The sequence below is a fragment of the Nyctibius grandis genome, chromosome 7 (assembly GCF_013368605.1).
Source record: "Nyctibius grandis isolate bNycGra1 chromosome 7, bNycGra1.pri, whole genome shotgun sequence".
Classification (NCBI taxonomy): Eukaryota; Metazoa; Chordata; class Aves; order Nyctibiiformes; family Nyctibiidae; genus Nyctibius; species Nyctibius grandis.
In genome coordinates, this window is record NC_090664.1 from 5,845,962 (window position 1) to 5,865,248 (window position 19,287).

The 19,287-nt window shown below is 37.4% G+C and overlaps 1 protein-coding gene across 1 annotated transcript in view; it reads right to left on the reverse strand.

Annotated features, from left to right (window-relative positions):
• The window catches only part of SUGCT (succinyl-CoA:glutarate-CoA transferase), a 347,781-nt gene that overhangs the window by 305,817 nt on the left and 22,677 nt on the right, over positions 1–19,287 (reverse strand). The window lies entirely within an intron of this gene.

Below are 19,287 nucleotides of genomic sequence, written 5' to 3' on the forward strand. Positions count from 1 at the left end.
GGCTCTGCTATGTTTCATTCACTTTGTATAGAATTCCATTTTTAATTTGCTGGGTGAGCTGAGGTGGGATTCAGATATCATTTCAGAGGCTCTATGATATCTCTACAGGCCTCCGACTGCTGTCCAACAGGGCCCATGTTGCCTGTGTTACATCTCCACCCTGCCATAAAGATATCTTGAATACCACAAATGATACTAAAATCATGACACTGTGGTTTAGACACATAAATTGTTCCCTCCCCTTATTCCTCTTACTTCATTCCACATCTGAACAGAGCTACCTTCAAAATAAAACACTGTTTACAACAGAGGGCAAGGCTGTCCCTTTAGCTAGTACACACAATCTGTTTGCCAAGAGTTAGCAACAATTAAATGCAAAATACAAAAAACTTTTATGAAACTACATAAATACAGTTTTGTTCAGCTATAGAATTAACTTAGAATTAAGTTCTGGCTCTAGCCAGAACGATGTTCTCTTGCTTTTCTCTGCTTTAACTCATCATGTTCTTCCAACAACCACCACAAAAATCTTCCCGTTGAGGAGGTCTCGCAAGATCAGCTGAAGAGGTTACAAATCCAGATATCAATCCTATTCCCCTGCCAGGGATTACTGCCTGTCAATCACAGTATAACCTAATAATTTAGGGCTGAAATTGGAGGCAGTTAATGTACTGGGCCTGTACAATGTAACAACCTTAAGAGGTCAAAGAGCCAAGTCTGGTTTTCTTCTATGGAACCAGTGACCACCACCACAGAGGCAAGAAGTCAGAGAAGCCGCAACATGTTTGATTGCTATTATTAGAACCAATAGAAACCGTCGGAGCCCTTAAGAAACAGATTTAGGAATCTCTCCTCCTCCTCCTCAAAGAGGTAGCAAATTCAAAAGCTATTCTCACACTCTCTTTTCCCTTTTCAGATATCTCTAGGAGAAATCCTCTAATTACAAGAGCAAGTCATTAGGAGGTATTTGTCACAGACAAGATTCCTAGTTTGGCTGGCACTTTTAAGGCAGTGTTTCTGTATTACTCTTAGCTGTGAGGACAGTATTAAAATAAAAATATATCAACATATACTGCAAGATAAAACTTCCTGAATCTCCTAAATTCCTTTTAATTATTCTCCCGGAATAATCTTCTCTATACAGTCCATTTGGTAGACGAGACAGTCTAAACACTGGCTTTGTTAATTACAGCACAATATTAAAAATCATTATTCTTTGGGGCATTCTTCCTCAGTTCCTCCACTTGGACCAATGCTGTTATGTACAAAATTCATAAATGACTTCTAATGTTCAGCACCAGAGAATAACGATCAGTTCAAACTGGAGTTAAAGCACTCTGTTACTCCAATTAATATTTAGTAAATCATACCAAGCAAAACAATATCCACTAGCCATACCAATTTCCCCATTATACCACAAACTATCTTAATTACCTGATATTTTTCTGGAGACATCAGATCCACATTGTGCAAAGCTGAGAAGGAACCCAACTTCTACACTCAGTGCCACAGGGAGTATCAGGATACTACAGCCAGCACATTGACTTTGTCAATGTAGCCTCAAAACAAACATTTTGGAAGAAAGGATTCAACACTTTTCTTATGGTCAAATCTGTATCTTCTTGACTTCAATATTCACAAGAAAGAAGAAAAAAAACCTACCAGTTCACCCAGTTTTATTTGAAATCATGTCTCTGACAACAGCTGACTGTGAGATCCTAAAGAACAACTGGTGACCTTGCCTTTCATATTTACACACTTAAGTTTACAGCAAATAACAGTGTTTTCATTTTCAAACATAACAGGACTAGCAAATAAAGTATGGTGGATCCACCCAAAAATGCTCTGAAGGGCTCTAACTAGGCATATACCATTATCTCATTGGAACGAACTGTAGCATTAAAACCATTTAAATGTGTGGGGCCACTTCAAAAACAAAATCTTGCTCAATAAAAAAAAAAAATAGTCAAAACAACTTTAATTGAATAGTGAAAAGCATATTGAAGTAAGTGAGAAATTACGTACTGGCCTCAACTATTAACAAAGAAAAGACATCTCAACACGTCTGCTCACACAAATGTTTTCATAAACAGAAAACATCTGAAAATTAAGCATTTAATATGTAGCCAGAACAACTATAAAATGCTTTGCAATGCTCTTCTGGTAAGGACAAACACCCATCCCTTAAACACTATACTCAGGAAGGGTGACATGCAACAAGTCGTGCATTTTTCTAGTAGTGTTTTAGAAATACAATTTTTTAAGTCCTTTTCACACATTATAACAGCCTGGTTTCAAAATACAAGGTATTATTTAATGTCTTTCTGGTTAAAATTAGAGGTGCTAAGGAGTGTTTAATTAGTATTCACAGGTCACAATAGATTAAAGGAAAAAAAATACGTAATTCTGCTTTTGAGCTGAATTCTGAATTGACAAAGCTAGTGTGGGGACAAAATCTGTTGTCGTTGGAAATGGTTTGCCCCATGAACTATGGACACATAAAATGCCTGGAAGAAGAGGTAGCCATCTGACTGTTAGAGTTAAGTGACACATAGATATTTCTAAAAATGAAAGATCTCATTATCCAGACAAAAATCAAAGACTGAACATTATTATTCTAGTAAACTACACAGATCAATGGAGCAACCGAGTGAAGATGTTTTAGAAATAACTATAAATACAAATACAAAAACTTTGAACGAGAGCACAAAATTACATTCAGAAAATTTTCATCCTGGTGTACAGATCTCACCATAACTGTAATATATACACATACATATTTATATATACACATATATATGTGTGTGTATATATATAAAAAAATATATAAAACAACTTCTTAAAGATATAAAAATGCCACCCGAAGTTAATGTTTGTCCAAATGTCCTGTGTTCTCTCACACTTGAATTCAGCATGCAGAAGCGTAGATTTGCAATTACACATGCTTAACCCTAAATAAAGGTTCCTGATTAGTGTAACATAGTTAGTGGCTTATCAACTTTAGATAGAATGGAAAATACTTTAGGCTAAAAAGATAATCCCTGACGAGTACAGAAAGAATGGACTTTACAGCGATGATGGTCTTTGAAGATGAAACAAGGCAACTGATTACACTCTTGCCCTCTAGTGGAGTTGACCTCCTTAGGCGACAGTCAATATTTAAACAGGCTCCTTCTACCAATAGAGAATTTACTTTAGTCCCTTAAGTCCAGCGAATATATTTTTCTTTTGGGGGAATATATTTCAGAGGAGAGACAAAAGAATTTAAAACTTCATTGAATAAACATGAGAGTTTTCTAAATCATTTCAGCTGGAGAGGGAGCTGCATAGATGCCTAATCTCATGTAATGTTTTAGATTTGTGTAAAACAGAATCTGGAAAGAACAAAAGGAAGTTGCACCCCTCCCTAAATCCCTAATCAAGTCCCAGGATCCCTATTCTACACCTTGTACCAGGAAGGCACAATTTATTCTGATACTTGCCACATCCTCACGTACCTATATCTCAAAATTGTTGCAATATGAGCTGTTTTGCTCTACTGCAAAATGTACATCAGTTTCAAAATCAAACTGGTTACAAGACACAATAACGCCCAGTCAGATCTCCAAGTGCCTCTAAAACTTGTCATTATCAAAGCATTATTTAATCTGCATGGCAAGCATTTGAAACCACCAGAAACACAAACTCTAGCTGTCCACTGAAGGACTATTTGCTTATTCAGCACAGTCGCTTACACCTAAATGTTCCTGTTCCTGTCCTGACCCTACAGCCAAGCCTATCTTCTCCGTAAGAAAGCGTGCCTTTGTTGTCTTTACCTTTTGTCAGCAAGAAAAATGAACTGGGTATGAGACAAGTATGAAAGAACAAGTTGCACTGGCTACCTTGTGTCATCTTAAGGGAAACATAGGCCTATGGCAAGCATTTACAAAACAAATGCCACAGCTTTCCACCAGCAATCCTGTATCCCTCACAATTTCCACCAGCAAACCTGTATCCTTATCTCAGATAAGAGAAAGTCACCTTACTGGCTATATTTAGCATCCCTTGTTTTTCAACTTTCCACGCAGGTAAAGATAAATTTGCAGCTGAAAATTTTGAAAGAATATTCTTAACTAGGATCTCTGACATCTCTCTTAGTTAGTCTGCAGCATCACATACAGTGTACGAATATTCAAAATAAGACATGCTTAATGTGACATAAGAAGGAATATCTCTATTCCTGTATCTTTTTTTTTTCATATTTGGGGGAATATGACAAAGTTTCATAAAATAAGGCAGCTAAGATGGAATAATGCAGCTCACAGCCGTTCTAAAGGAAAACCTCCAGTTGTTTGGATGGCGAAATCTTTGACACAGAGCAACAAGAGAAGATTTAAGATGCCTAAAAAATATTTATCTGGCAAAAATGAAAGATAATCATGTCAAGATAAACAGTAAATTATAATAGCACTAAGATCCTCATCACTAGCTGGGGGCATTACAGAAGAAGAAACTTTATGCAAGACACTAATTACAACTGATTGAAGATTCATTTGTAAACTGAATTGAAACAAATAAATTTCCCGTAAATATTGGCAATATATATCCATTCCAATTAAAACTAAGAGTGAGACTGCTGCTATTATCCACGTAAATTACTCTATTATTAATACATCACAATTACTGACAAAGGAAAGGACTGAAAGTATTTCTTTTCCCAAGATTTTTCCAGTTGGATCAGAGAGACCTAGTAAAATAAAGACATTCTTCAACGGGAAATAAATCTTAACTACTTCTCTAGGGCTGGCGTGACATTCCTGCTCTGATGAAAGGGGGCCAATTAGTCTGAAACACAGAAGTCACCTCTGACACGACGAAGCTAATCATTTCCGTGCTTAGTGTACAAGTGCCATGTGATGGCACTCAAGCTTTGGAACATACCACAGCAAAAATAATAATATTTGCAGGCATCATAGGGGACAAAAGATTGGGAAAAAAATAACGTATCATAACAAACTACTGCTAGTTTATCCACTTTAACATGGTCAATATATTTATCCCATAAGAGAGACATACTTTGCTTTGGAATCCACCCTAAATGATTCTGTTCTGAGAGACAGAAATAAATATTATGAAGTGAGAAAGGTCAGGCTGAAGATTAGGAAAAATGTAATAACAGTAAAAGCTGTTAGACTGCACAAAAGTGTTATTAGTGAAGCTGCCAAATGCCAGATGCTCAAAAATGTCACACTAAATTTAAAAATGCTAGCAAAAACTGTTTCCAAAAAGCACTCTGTTAGAAAAACAGACTAATGGGTCTTTCCAGGTTTAGCTTTATAATACCATGTCAGCTACAACATAGCTTTATTTCATTTTTGCCAGATGACAGTGAGATTTTTAGCTACATTTATGGCAGACATTATTCATAAATTTCAAGAAAGCAGGCAAACCAAATAAACAACTTTGTCCCAGACAAAGTTCCGTGCATCTGTAGATCCTGTGCTACACCAAGACATGTACTGAACACACATTTGGACACCTCATTTGCTTGCTTAGGAGTTACTGACGATAGGATGACAGGATTCCTAACGTGTATAAAAACAATTCATTTCAGCTAGGAGCTGCCTGAAAGCATCTGGGATAAACAGACACAAATGTGGTGCAATATCACTTAAAGGACAATCGCCCTAAAAATATTTTTATGTAGGTTATCTTAGATTCATCTGGGATTTTCACAAAGGTTAACAAAAATTCTTCTTCATTTCTCAGGTTGTTGGGCATTTGATTTGTGTTTGATGAAACTTAACACTTTCCCCAGGATACTGGGTCACAAACACAGTTTGCATCTTCCACAAAACAACAGAGAAAGAAGTAAATCTTAAAAAAATTACTAAAAGCATAGGAACTGGAAGGGAGACAAAATAACTCCAACACCTGAAATTTCTACTCTCATTTCTTCAATAGAATTTGCTTTCAAGCTAACAATGGCCCTGTAATTAACTGCTACAGGAAAGTCTGAATATGATTTTCTGTGTCATAAAAAGAAAGGTCAGCATTTCTCATTATGACCTTTGTCCAAAATATTTGTATCACATGCTAGAGAAAACCAAAAGCCATAATTTCTGCACTTCTTCATGATTTGATAGCATGATAAAACTTTGTAAGACCAAATATAAAACACATTGTACTAAAAGGAGAGGAAAAACCAACACGGAGACATGCTGTCAACACAGACCAATTCCCTGTAGCTCAATTCCCACATGACAAATGACATTATAAAGTCAGCCTGTATAGGCTATTCTCAGCAAAACATGGAAAAGTATGTTCAACATAGGCATTTCTACAAGTGTGGACTAAACATTGTCACAAATTCAATCCAGATAGATGGCTATCCCTGCTGAATAACAAATTAATGAGAAACACCTTTTGACTTGTTCTACTGCCAAAAGAAAGCATTCAATTAAAGACAGCTTACATCTTTACTTAATAAAGATTAATGAAACAAGCAGAAGAACGCAAGCAGTTCTCTGGGATGAGACAAGCCAAAATCTAACAGACGCATCGTATGAAACTTTGCAATGTCAGAGCTGCCAAATACGTTAGCAAAACGAGTAACGACTTTTGGAAAATGCTTGCCGTGTGTCGGTGAGAAGGAAAGGAAGTACAGCTTCCTGGGTAGGCAAGCTTACGGGAGATCAGAACTGGTACAAAAAAGGTGAAGTCAGAACAAACTGAAATGAGAGTCAGAGAAATGAAAGGAGTTAAAAAAAACCCACAACCTTAAGTCAGCAGGCATAAAATCTGACCAACTACATTTCATTTCCCAATTGATGATTGTGAATGTGTACAATATATCAATTACTTTATTGATTTTACACATGCTGATTTAGCCATTCTAACCTTGTATTTTAAACAAAATCAGGTGTTATAAATTGTAAAGCAATGACAAAATGAAATTATTAAATCAAATGCAAAACCTTCTGCTAGGATTTAGCTACTGAAACACTAGAAGTGGACAAACAACAGCCTCTACCAGTTGTCCAACTCCATTCAATTTTCATGTGATCTGGGTATCCAGCCTCACGCGACTCCTCCAAAAACACCAACCACACTTCTTGGACACAGCCACGGAGCATTTCAAACAACGCAAGCCTGGCTTTCAACAGGCTTTTAATCAGGCCTTCAGACTTCTGGGACATATTTTATAGCTTTTCAACATGCCAAATATAAGTTACAAGAAAGCAGTTCTTCCCTTCATAACCTAAACTCTAATTATCTAAGAGATGCTACTACCACTCTCTTTTGCTAAGTCAGCTAAAGATCAACTTGTCACTCTCTGAATTTCAAAGCAGAAGCGGCTTCCCCATCTAAGTGGAGGCACCGTTCTATGTGATCTCAGAAATCAAATGTGACGTGGTGACCATTTGCTGAAAACAAAATTTAAATCAAAAGCTTAAGCTTTTAGATGACACTCAGATCAAGTACTCAAACTTTTTTCCCTGCCTTGTAAGGGGCTGAGACACACTCAAATTCCCCACTATTGTTTTGGGTTTATACAAATATTCCAAGCTACACACTCTTCAAAGGTAACAACTCACTCCTTGTACCCTGCTTGGTACAGCTGATCTCATGACTCCAAATACTTACATTGTAAAAGCTAATTTAAACAGTGAAGTCAATTACTCCGAGACGTGTAGCAAAATCCAGCCAGGTTGCAAAACTTACACAGAAACCAGCTAAATACTGAGATGAACTGTCTGTACTGACCTCTATGTGTCCTCACCTACTTTGCCAGAAATCCTCCACTCACCCACCTCTGCCATGCTACTACTACTAAGGTAGGGGAGCAAATGTTTGTGAGAAAGACCTGACTAATGCTGGGAATCAGCCAGGAGTCAACAGAAAGATATCAGACTTCAGCTCAACAGATACTAACGATCTTGCTATTTCTGCAGTGAAAAAAATGTGTAAAACTAGGGAGTATCTGCAAGGTGTATATTCTGTGAATATTATAATGCTATGGCCAAGCAGTACAGTGTCAGGATAGCCTCAGAGAAGTCTCAGCTCTGAGGCCACAGATACACAGCAGTCTCTGATAAGGTCATGATTATCCTATGACCTTATAGGAGAAATTTAAAGTAACTACTTAATTACACAATTATTTCCCATCTGAACAGTCAACATTCATTCTAAAGTGGATATTACCTGAACAGACCTTCATTTGCTGTGACTGTATATAGTTTCGTTTGACAGACAAATCTGTAAAGTCTAATTCCCAAAGAGGATTAAGTTATATGGAATATAATACATTCTTAAAATTCCAGCCTGTCCTTTCAACCCAATAACATTACTGACATTTTTTGAGTCTGGTTATAGTTCTCTTTGGTTTACACACACAAAATACGTAAACAGCTCAACCTTCACTCAGCTCAAAGAACGAGCACGCACCTACCTCCTATTTCTGAAATCATCAACTTTTAATTGGACAGAGTACTCAAACATCCTGGGACGTCAGTTTGTTAAGGGTTTCAGAACTGCAATGAAGTTAATAGAATTAGAGCAATTTATAGCAGAGGAGATGGTGTCTTTACTTCCAGATCATGTGTTTTACTATATTTAGCTTTTTCAGTTTGAATGTTAAAAGAAGTTAGGATTCATTACCAAATTCACTCCCACATATCTTAAGATCATTACTTTAATTTGACACAAATAAAAGAAACTGACAATCATATATTATATACCCTGAGCAGGTACATTATATATTATACCCCTTCTTCTTGTACAAAGAATACAGTTTTATATGAGTAAGCACCTCGTAGTCACAGTTCTGACTATTATAATAATAAAATTATTTTGAAAGATGTACTCTCTTATAAAAGGTTACAAAATTTTGGCTTCCCATTCTCCTCTTGAAAAAGTGATCACGGTTCACTGCAAGACATGATCACAATAGCGCTAGGTAGCCCTATGCTGACTTTGCAATATCCACAAGGACTCTAATCCTGGACAAGTCATCCTATCTATTAAAAAGCTTTTCTTAATGTTTAATTGAAATCTTTTTTGCTGAAATTTTAACAGTTACTTCTTGTCCTATGTATCACAAACAGATTCTTCTCTTTTCTTTACAAGAACTTTTACTTATGGGAAGGCTGTTTTCCACAAACCTACTCTCATTACACCCTTACTTTGCAGGAACATCTACAACTTCCAATGACAAAGTTTTCTCTACAAGACAACCTGCAGATCAGTGGATTTCAGCCAACTCTGACATAAACACTGGGATATAGAATGCTTTTAATGTTCAAGTACATGGAAAAGTGCCAGATACTGCCACCATTCTGGTTTCTAAAAAAGACAAAATACAGGCTATTTTTCAATAGTTTGTGCCTTCGACACCCAAAACACTTTTTTTTCCTTTGTTAGCTACTGACAAAGTGTTTTATTCTATCACAGTATTTTAAAAACAGAAGTAACGAAGGCCATATGCTTACCGTGAAACATTTTCAGGTCAACAATAGCTACTTACAGTCTTCCTACCAACCTAACAACACCCACAGAAAATACAGTGAATGGGCACAACAAAGACACTGGATCTTTGCACCATTTTAACACGTCATATTGATTTCTTTGGTGAAATCTCAAAACCTCACCATTTTATACAGTAAAACAAAACCAAACAAACAAAAAAAAAAATCCTGTAATCCTCATATGAAGTAAGTCTATCAGGCAAGGAAAAAAGATTAATAAAACAACATAAAGTAGAAAAGAAGGCTACAAGACAGGGGATCCTCTGAAAAATATTTCCTCTGGAAACCAGCAGAGGAATCTTTAGTAATAACAAATAAAATATTTGGTGATCTTTTCTTGGGTCTTCTCTTTAGAGTATTAGAACTCAAACACAATAAATACTGCTTTACAAAAGCCTACAGCAGGGCTTCTGAAGCTGCCTAAAATCTTCCAGCTTTATTTCTGTTAACTTCGCTAGGCACCAGGCCAAGTATAATAGCTACTGAAAAATAAACATTAAACCATCAGTAAGTGTCTCCACAATTGTACTGTGTTGCTATGCTGTTCAAATCCAGGATTTCAGTGCCTAATCTGGTTTCATTCACTGTAAACTAACCCAGTGTCAAATCTCACAACTCATAGGCTCTCTGTCTCCTATGGTATTCTTCATTAGGACAGAGTCCAAAATCCTTAAGCTTCTGACTTCATACAAAATATTGCTAATTTCAGGGTGCTATTTAGATGAAAGAACAAGCAATGAGTATGAAGTCATAAGAAAAATACTACTTCCATGCACAGCTGAAAGTCAATACTTAATTTTATAGCAAGGAAGAATTATGACTTGTTCATTAAACTTCCTATATGCTTCATATTGAACAAGAATTGGGAAAATAGTGCTTCAGAATAGCACTCATTTTCAACTGTTTCTTATTCCTAAACTCACAGTATTTTGGACATTCAGGCTATGTGTGACCGAGGAAAAATAGTGGAAAAAAACAGCAAAGTCCTCCTACTAGGATGCTTAATGCCAATGAAAAAGGCTCGCTCAATTGCTTACAATAAAAAAAAAAAGAAAAAGAAAAAGCTCTCTAGCTGCTGCTCTTATGCTGATGACAGAAGCAGCACAAGCTCAAAGATTTAGTGTTACTCAGCTCAAAAGCCCACCTTCCTGGAGGTGCACAGCAGATCTGAATCGTGCAAGGATATCAATCCTACCAACAGAGAAGGGGTCCTGTCAGCTCCCATCTGTTTCTCAGCAATCTTTTTTTCAATGTGCCTCCTTTCAGTTTTCACCCTTTTCATATTAGTTTGGATTATTGATACATTTTGGAAGTTTGGTCAGAGTCCCTTAGTACTCTAGAGGTACTGACAAAGCACTGCAAATATAGGGTAAATATAACTTTCCGGGCCAAATTACACTTCATACCAGAATGTAAAACCATTTACAGAGAGACATCTCTCAGCAGACCAATTTTACCAGCAAAAGAAGAATTTTGCCAATATAATAACATAGTTGCTAATAGCTTCTACCAAACCAGCTAAATCCGCCAGTGTCCATGCCTCATATTCCCGACTGGCATAGCTGTGCTGACAGAAGCCTGTTCTATAGAAAACAGCCTCATGTTCAGTTCCAAAAAAGTTTGTCAACCAGCTGCATTTTACAGAAGCCTCCTCTTCTGAACAGGCCTGTCTGGGATCCCAGTACGCTAATTTTGCAAGCGGCAGAGAAAAACATATAAACCCACCAGAAACATGGATTTGTTTTAAGTAGGAAAATTATCCTTTGGTTCCACATCTTGACAGAGTATAACTACGTTAATCCAGGACAAGGAGGTAACTTTAAAGTTTGGGTTTATTCTGAAACACCCTAAAAACGCACCTTTGTGATACTTCTATTTCAATCACTCCTGAATTGAACACGGGGTTTTTTGTGTATAACACAGGTTAAAAAGCGTTGCTGGCATCACCACTAGAAAAACTAGACTCTAAAAGTCAGTCCATTTTGCTTCTCCTCTAATTAAGAGCTACCAAGCTGAATTGCTCTGCAACACACCTTTGTCAAACCTGGTTGGTTCACATTTTACTCTGCGACCTTTTGGAAATTCATGTTCTCCAAATAGGTTGCAAAGGTGTACTTAAGAGGATTTAGTCCTGCGATTGGTATTGGGCAACAGTTCTATTGATAACACTCTGGAGGGATTGAAGCACAGCAAATCAGTCCTTGTGCTGTCTGGGCTGTGCTAACGGGTGTAAAAGTTTAGCTGGTGTCTGAAAAGCATATAGTAGCTCAGGAATATGAAAACAAATGCAGTAAATCAGACTCAAGGCCCAGCTAGCTACATGCTCTGACTCCAGGAACAGAGAAAAACAAATGCCAATACGAACAGGATAAGCCTATCCAATATTTTTCTTGAGTACTCTCCCAGCTTCCAACAGTTTGCAGCTGACAGGCTTCCTGAATAAGTAGCTATGGTTTTAAGTTTTTTTTACAGGGTTCACCTTTAGAGCATGAAAGAAATGAGATGTAAAGTTATGTGACACTTCCCAAATCAGCTGTTTAGGAGTAAGACACACAAAAAACCTTTGCAAGTTTCATGTGCTTAGACTAAGCAGACACTTTCAACTTACTTAACTACAACATAAACAATAAAAAAATTTGTGAGATTTTTGAAACATTACAATATTCTAACACACAATCTCAAAAATTCAAATCCTATTAATCAGTCTTCTAAAACATACGACCCTTAAAAAGAAGTATTAAAAGACGTGAACAATAAAGTAGAAGTAATTCAAAGTAATCCCATTATTTGTCATCTGTTTGCAAGTCTGATTAACAGTGGAGTCATTGTTTCTCAGCCTTCCTCAAAATGATTAGGGTTTGGTTTTTTTTTTCAGTAAAAGTAAAAATTATCACAAAATAACCTAACTCTTATTAAGAAAAAAAGCCAAATACATCACTAAAACCAGTATTGAAAAAAAAATAGTGGGTCTAACACACTCATAGAATGTTTTTCATTTGTGTCCAGAAAAGTAGAAGAGTTAAACACCTTCTTGCAGATGGATCACCTATGATATAAAATAGAGAGCAGGGAAGATTTAGGAGATCTTCACAAGCAGCAGAAATGAAGATCAAATTCCTTGTACAGCATCAGAAAGAACCCCCTGCTTGTGCTGCTGTCCTTCAGTAGGATAGTAATTAGCACCATGGGGTGGGAAAAGAAATTAAAAGCTCCCACCGGTCCTTGTCATTTATTTCCAAATAAAGTGGTCAACTGTTGGAAGGTTATAACAATATTTGCTTTATTTTATATATAAATAACATTTACAAAAATGAAATTTCATGTGGTTAGGATTGCAGTTTATACTCCGTATACTAAGTATTTTACTCTGGGAAGAAATACTGGCCACAAAGTGCCAACCCTTAGGCAGCAGACCCTATTCTGGAACGGGTCTCGTGCCAAGCAAAAGGAGGTTTGGGGACTACAGAGGTGATTTTCTACAAGTGTCCTGGTTTTATTGGGATTTGGTTTCAGTTTGTGGCCAGCCATGGTGATCAAGGCCCTCAGCAGTTAAATCCAGGGCAGCTGACCCAGGCTGGCCCACAGGTGTATTCTCTAGCATTGACATCAAGCTCACTATAAAAGGGAGGGCTTGCTGGGAAGAGGTGGGGCTCTTTTTCACAGAATCAACTAGGTTGGAAGAGACCTCTGGGATCATCAAGTCCAACCATTGCCCTGACACCACCATGGCACTAAGTGCCATGTCCAGTCTTCTCTTAAACACCTCCAGAGATGGTGACTCCACCACCTCCCTGGGCAGCCCCTTCCAATGGCTAATGACCCTTTCTGAAAAGAAATTCTTCCTAATGTCCAACCTGAACCTTCCCTGGCGAAGCCTGAGGCTGTGTCCTCTTGTCCTATCGCTAGTTGCCTGGGAGAAGAGGCCGACTCCCACTTCACTACAACCTCCCTTCAGGTAGTTGTAGACTGCAATAAGGTCACCTCTGAGCCTCCTCTTCTCCAGGCTAAACAACCCCAGCTCCCTCAGCCGTTCCTCATAGGTCAGACCCTCCAGGCCCTTCACCAGCTTGGTCGCCCTCCTCTGGACTCACTCCAACACCTCAACATCTTTCTTGAAGTGCGGGGCCCAGTTTTGTTCTCCTCTGTTCTCTCCTCTCTCTTTCTCATTCCTGGAACAGCTTGTAAGTGCTCTACAGATAAGTACAATTTTGTGTGTTTTGTGTTGTTATTGGTTTCTGTATTTTATTAAATCTGTTTAACTTCTAACCCATGAGTCTCCTTCCTTTTCCCAATTCCCTTCCTCGTTTAGCGAACAGACATTGGGTGATAGAAAAGCTGTTTATTGTTTAGCGCCAGGTGTGGGCTAAACAGAGACAACAAGATAGAGTGAAGTAGAGGCATGATAACTATCTTAACATTTACTGCCAAAGTGAAGTAAATCCTTAAAACGTGATAGTCCCTAAATACACAGGGGTAATTTTCAGAAACCTCAGGTATAAAACCATCTCCCTTTACTCAATGGATATCTCTTTTCAGAGACTCCTTCCTGAAGTGTTACGTTTACACAAATCATCTTTTAGTCCTAAACAAGTACTGAGAGTACATTGACAGCACATAGTGCTACACCATGATAAACTACTCACAAGGTAGGCCACAAAAGCAATGCAGCTATAACACTCTACAATGAATTCACCATGCTGGTTTAGAGAGAGCTCCATTTCTTCTACACAAAACTATCAAGTGAATAAATGTCTTCCAACTGGCCTCAAAAATTCACTTATTTTAAAGGAAAGAAGCTAAGAAAACAGACCAAAGTTGCGCTCTCAGGGAATTTACCAGCAGAACCGTGTACTACATAAGACCACCAATTTTATAAATTAAGTCTCTGTTCCCAATTCTTCCAGAAATCCATATTTAGAATTAATACACTCTTAAAAGCATCAGTACATTTGATTATATATTGATGGCCACCTCAGATATCAGAATAATTACACGAGAAGCATAATACCCTCTTAAATCTCCTGCTGCGTGCCATAAAGCTAGTTCTTAACTGCAAAAGGAACCCGATTCTCATTGTGCAAACATGTAGTTCCCACTGAGAATTATGAAGGAGCACATCAGCACAGTGCAGAAAACACTGAAGTATTCAACCCATCTCTCCCTAAGAACTGAAAGGTCATACTGTAACCTACCCTCCTCAAAATCAGACCATCATTAAATTCGATGATTAAGTTTCTTTCACATATTGATCCTGAGGTGTACAACAAACAACTGAGACCACTTAGGTATTTTAAGAATTCAGTAGTTATCTGCTCGCTTGTTCCAAATCCCCTGAATCAATATCTTAGTAATTGTGCCTGTTCTCCTGACATGTATAATTGTCCACTCTTTCATTTTTAATTCTACTAACATCTTGCTCTTAAGGACATAATAAGGCAGCAAACTCTGCAGAACATTAAAGGGCAGAGTTTCCTCTGCAATGCACTACCAACTTTAAATACACATTCTTCCAGCTTCACAGGATGCCTTTATTTACCAGCCTTCAGAAAGAAAATGGATAATAGTATATCTGCACCATTTATTATTTTGTATGCTGCTCTTGTATTCCCAATTACTTAACTTTCTGAAAACCAAAGACAATCCACTTCTCCAATGGTCATGTCTGAACTCTTACGATTTTAATTACTAGCTCCCAAAAATTTTTTAAGATTTTCTCTTATTAACACCCTCATTCTTCGAATACCAAGTAGCATTTTGGCTACTTCTACACATTAAGCAAGGATTTTTGCTGATTCCTTCACATACCATCAGGATCTTCATTTAAGAACTATTATGTGAAAATATACAGAATGCTTTAGGAAGAGAGGCTTGGATGGGCACAGTAGTTCCTTCTGATCTCAGCAGCATTTTTTTAGGGAAAAAAAAAAAAATCGAGGTTTATGAGCTACCTTTCATATGCAATTTTTCTCACCCATAGATTGTTCTTCTCTCAACTCTCTTCAGTGGTCCACATTATTTTTGAAATATGGTACACAGAAGCAGACTTATCCTTCCAACTGAGACCTTACCAGTGTGGAACAGGGCAGAGAAAGTGTCTTTTAGGCCATATTTGTCTTTATATAATCCAGTATGATAATAGTCTTTCATCTAACAATATGACATCATTGACTCACGTTCAACTTTGATCATGCCTCACCTCCGAGTGCCCCATAACCTCCAAGTCTTCTGAGAACTCTTCTTTAATCCACTGTTCCCTTTTAATATAAAAGGACTTGATTATTTCTGATAAAGCACAGTACATTGGACTTGTTCCAACTTTTAATTCTACCTTTGCTCTTTTATTTGTGTCAAAGTAATTATTAATTCTAATCCTGCTGTATAACACACTTGTACTGCCTTTCAGCTTTGTGGACCTTCAGAGCTGCATGGAGGTGTCAGGCAATTCAAGTGCAGCTTTTACACCAGGACTTCATCACATGACTGCCCATGGGGCTGTGCTGACACAGGGACTGTTGAGAATGCTTTAAAGCCCTGGCTGTGGAAAGAAAAACTGAGCAGAGTTGCTGAGGCCAGCCCTCCATCACTCTTCTGAGAGTTCCCCACACTCCCAGAAACCATTTTAAAGGAGAGTATAAGGCTGTAAAGAGAGTGATGTCTTCTACCTGCAAAGCAGCTCGAGAGTCCTCCTGCCCCTCAACTCTAAAACCCACAACAAATGCCCTCTACCTTGCGATCACATGAGGATTTCAGGCTCATCTACATTCTATTCCATCACCTATTTTCAGCAAAAAAATATCCAGTAACATCAGTTCTGAGGTATTGCCTTCCATGTCAATCATGAAATACCACGAGTTATTCTTTAACACGAGAGCTAAGATATCAGGGAGTTTCTGATCACTCTTGAACCAATTTTTTTATTATTTCTTGTATATCACATTTGCCTAGCTTGTCTATGAAAACATTATTCAAAAATGTCAAAAAACACTTTACTACAGTCAAAATATATAGCACAAGGTTTATTACCCTGTTATACATAGGTAATTATATTGTCCCAATAATGATTTGTGTCTCCACAAATCTACAGTCTGCTACTCAACTCCTCAAAAACTGTTCTCATAGACTATTTTATCTCTAGACCCTGACTACTAACTTCTCTTAACTGCCCACTCATGGACAACTTCAAGCTATCAAAAAAATGACAGATCAAGTCTTTAATCCGTCCATCTTCCAACTGCATAATGCAAAAACTAACATTGGAGAGGACTGATTTTCTTTTCCAAGGCTGGAAGGCTCTATCTTTATCAAATCAAGCTCATGTAGAAGCTTCATATTTTTTCCCCTCCAAATGCTTTATTCAATCACTGTCAGCACTTGAGTTCATACCTCAAGGCTTGCAAGCCTGTGATTTTTGTGTTTATTTGAGAGAGGTGTAACGATCCATTTTCCAGATTGGCTTCCTCCTTCTTAAACCACATCAAGAACTACTGGAAGCACGACACCCAGTTTGTTCTGACAATGCCTCTTTTGATGTATCTGTCTCTGACAGTGCAGTATCTTCTATTATTAGAAAACAATAGCCCCGTTGAAAATTTCCCCACTAACATCTTTTGCTGAAGACTGGTACCAAGACACCAATCCTCTTTTACGCAGTTTCCACCTTCCTTAACTACCTCGTTCTCCAAATTGTTCCTGCTTTTAATATATTTAAAAGACTGTTGTAACTCCACATTCTCAGTTAATTCTCCTAATTTCCATTTCATTCTGCACATCATCCTGCATACACTGGCTATTGCAGTCTACAACTGCCTGAAGGGAGGTTGTAGTGAAGTGGGAGTCAGCCCTCCTGGGCAACTAGTGATAGGACAAGAGGACACAGCCTCAAGCTTCACCAGGGGAGGTTCAGGTTGGACATTGGGAAGAATTTCTTTTCAGAAAGGGTTATTAGCCATTGGAATGGGCTGCCCAGGGAGGTGGTGGAGTCACCATCTCTGGAGGTGTTTAAGAAAAGACTGGACATGGCCCTTAGTGCCATGGTCTAGTTGACATGGTGGTGTCAGGGCAACGGTTGGACTCCATGATCCCAGAGGTCTCTTCCAACCTGGCTGATTCTGTGATTCTGTGATTCTATTTGGACTATTTGGCTCAACCAGCTTATGCATTTTGCTATGCAGGCTTTTTTTGCCTTCTCTGTTTGTTTTTTTTTTCCCCCCTCCAATTCGTTGTGCCTAGTTTCAGGGTCATTTTGCCTTAATTACATACTTTGCCATAATTACAAAAAAAAATATCCTCGTTTTAATAATTTTGGGTCTCAAATTTTAATAATTTTTTAACAGATTAATGATCAAGACCATTTCTATAGTTGCCACTATTTAGTGACAACTGCAACCATTGCTTGAGCCAGCTTCTGAATACAACTTAGTTTCCTACTTGTATGCTATCAATAAATAATGTACAGCATCAAAAAATTATTTTGCCAAATGATATCATTTGCATGAAATACGGACTATATTTTTAAGCAGGAGCTATCATTTTGTTGGCAGGTAATCTATCAATTTGTATCAGGTAATTACATTCAGACTATAACCATCCAGAAACCATAAGAACATCAATCATCAGGGGAAGGAGTAGACATGAAGACACACACACTCCAAGTTATCTATAATTTTATAGGCCAGAATTATTTGGTAAGAGAGAGTCTAAAACTGTACAAAATCCAAGGCAATTCCACGTATTACCACAGTTAGTTCACAAATTAGAGGATCTGAAGAACACTTTGCCTAGCCTTTGCCCAGCAAAACACACTGCATTGGCTTTTCTTTCCTGTTGTGAAAATACTAGAGGCAAAGTAGGATATGCATCAAAATTATAGCATTACATCTTGAGAAGCCGCTACAAATTATCAGTATAAAACAAGATGTACTGGGAAGTACAAAATGCTGGCTCCTTTGAGTTATTATTAACTTTTATGTAGATGGGTGGAGGGAAGAACTATTTTCCTTCTCATAGATTCATCAGAATCACTCAAGAGACACATGAGATTTACTTATTTTTGAAGAAAAGTGTTCATTTATGTATCTTAAGGACTTTACATACATTAAATAAAAGCTACATATACAATAATTGCAGATTCAGACCCATATTAAACTCAGGTGACACACAACACTACTTCTATAAAATTTTTGCCATTCTTTCCACCTAATTTTTGCCTTTATACAACAAACAAATTAACAGTTTAATACAGTCAAATTATTTGTAAATTCAGAGTTAAGACTAACTTCTTTGGGGTAGAGACTTCAAATCCCCAAGAAATGTGATCTGTTACAGTGACACAAAGTTAATAAAAATATCAATCCCAATAATCTTATCTTCATAGTTTCTTTTGGTTGAACTAAGAATATTTCTAAAGTTTTCTATGATTATCATTATGTATTCAATTTCTTTCATGTACAAATACACCAAAAAGTCTTTACAGAAGTAAAATTTCTTTAAAAGGCAGAAAACTAAGAATCACATCCCTGTGTTAAGAAATGAAATGACAGAAAATAAAATATTGAAACAAGATTTTGTAATGCCACAAGCAACATACAAAGCAACCTGCAAATGACAAAGTATTACTTCCTATAAAAGGAGGAGGAAAGAAAGGGAGGAGACAAAAAACCTGAGGAACACCATCTTCAGCAAAACCTGTACGCAAGAGAAGAGTAAGCACAATTCACTCAAATTAGCAGAGCAAGGGGATGGGGCAGAAAACCTGAGAGGAGGAGTTTTCATCATTCAAAAA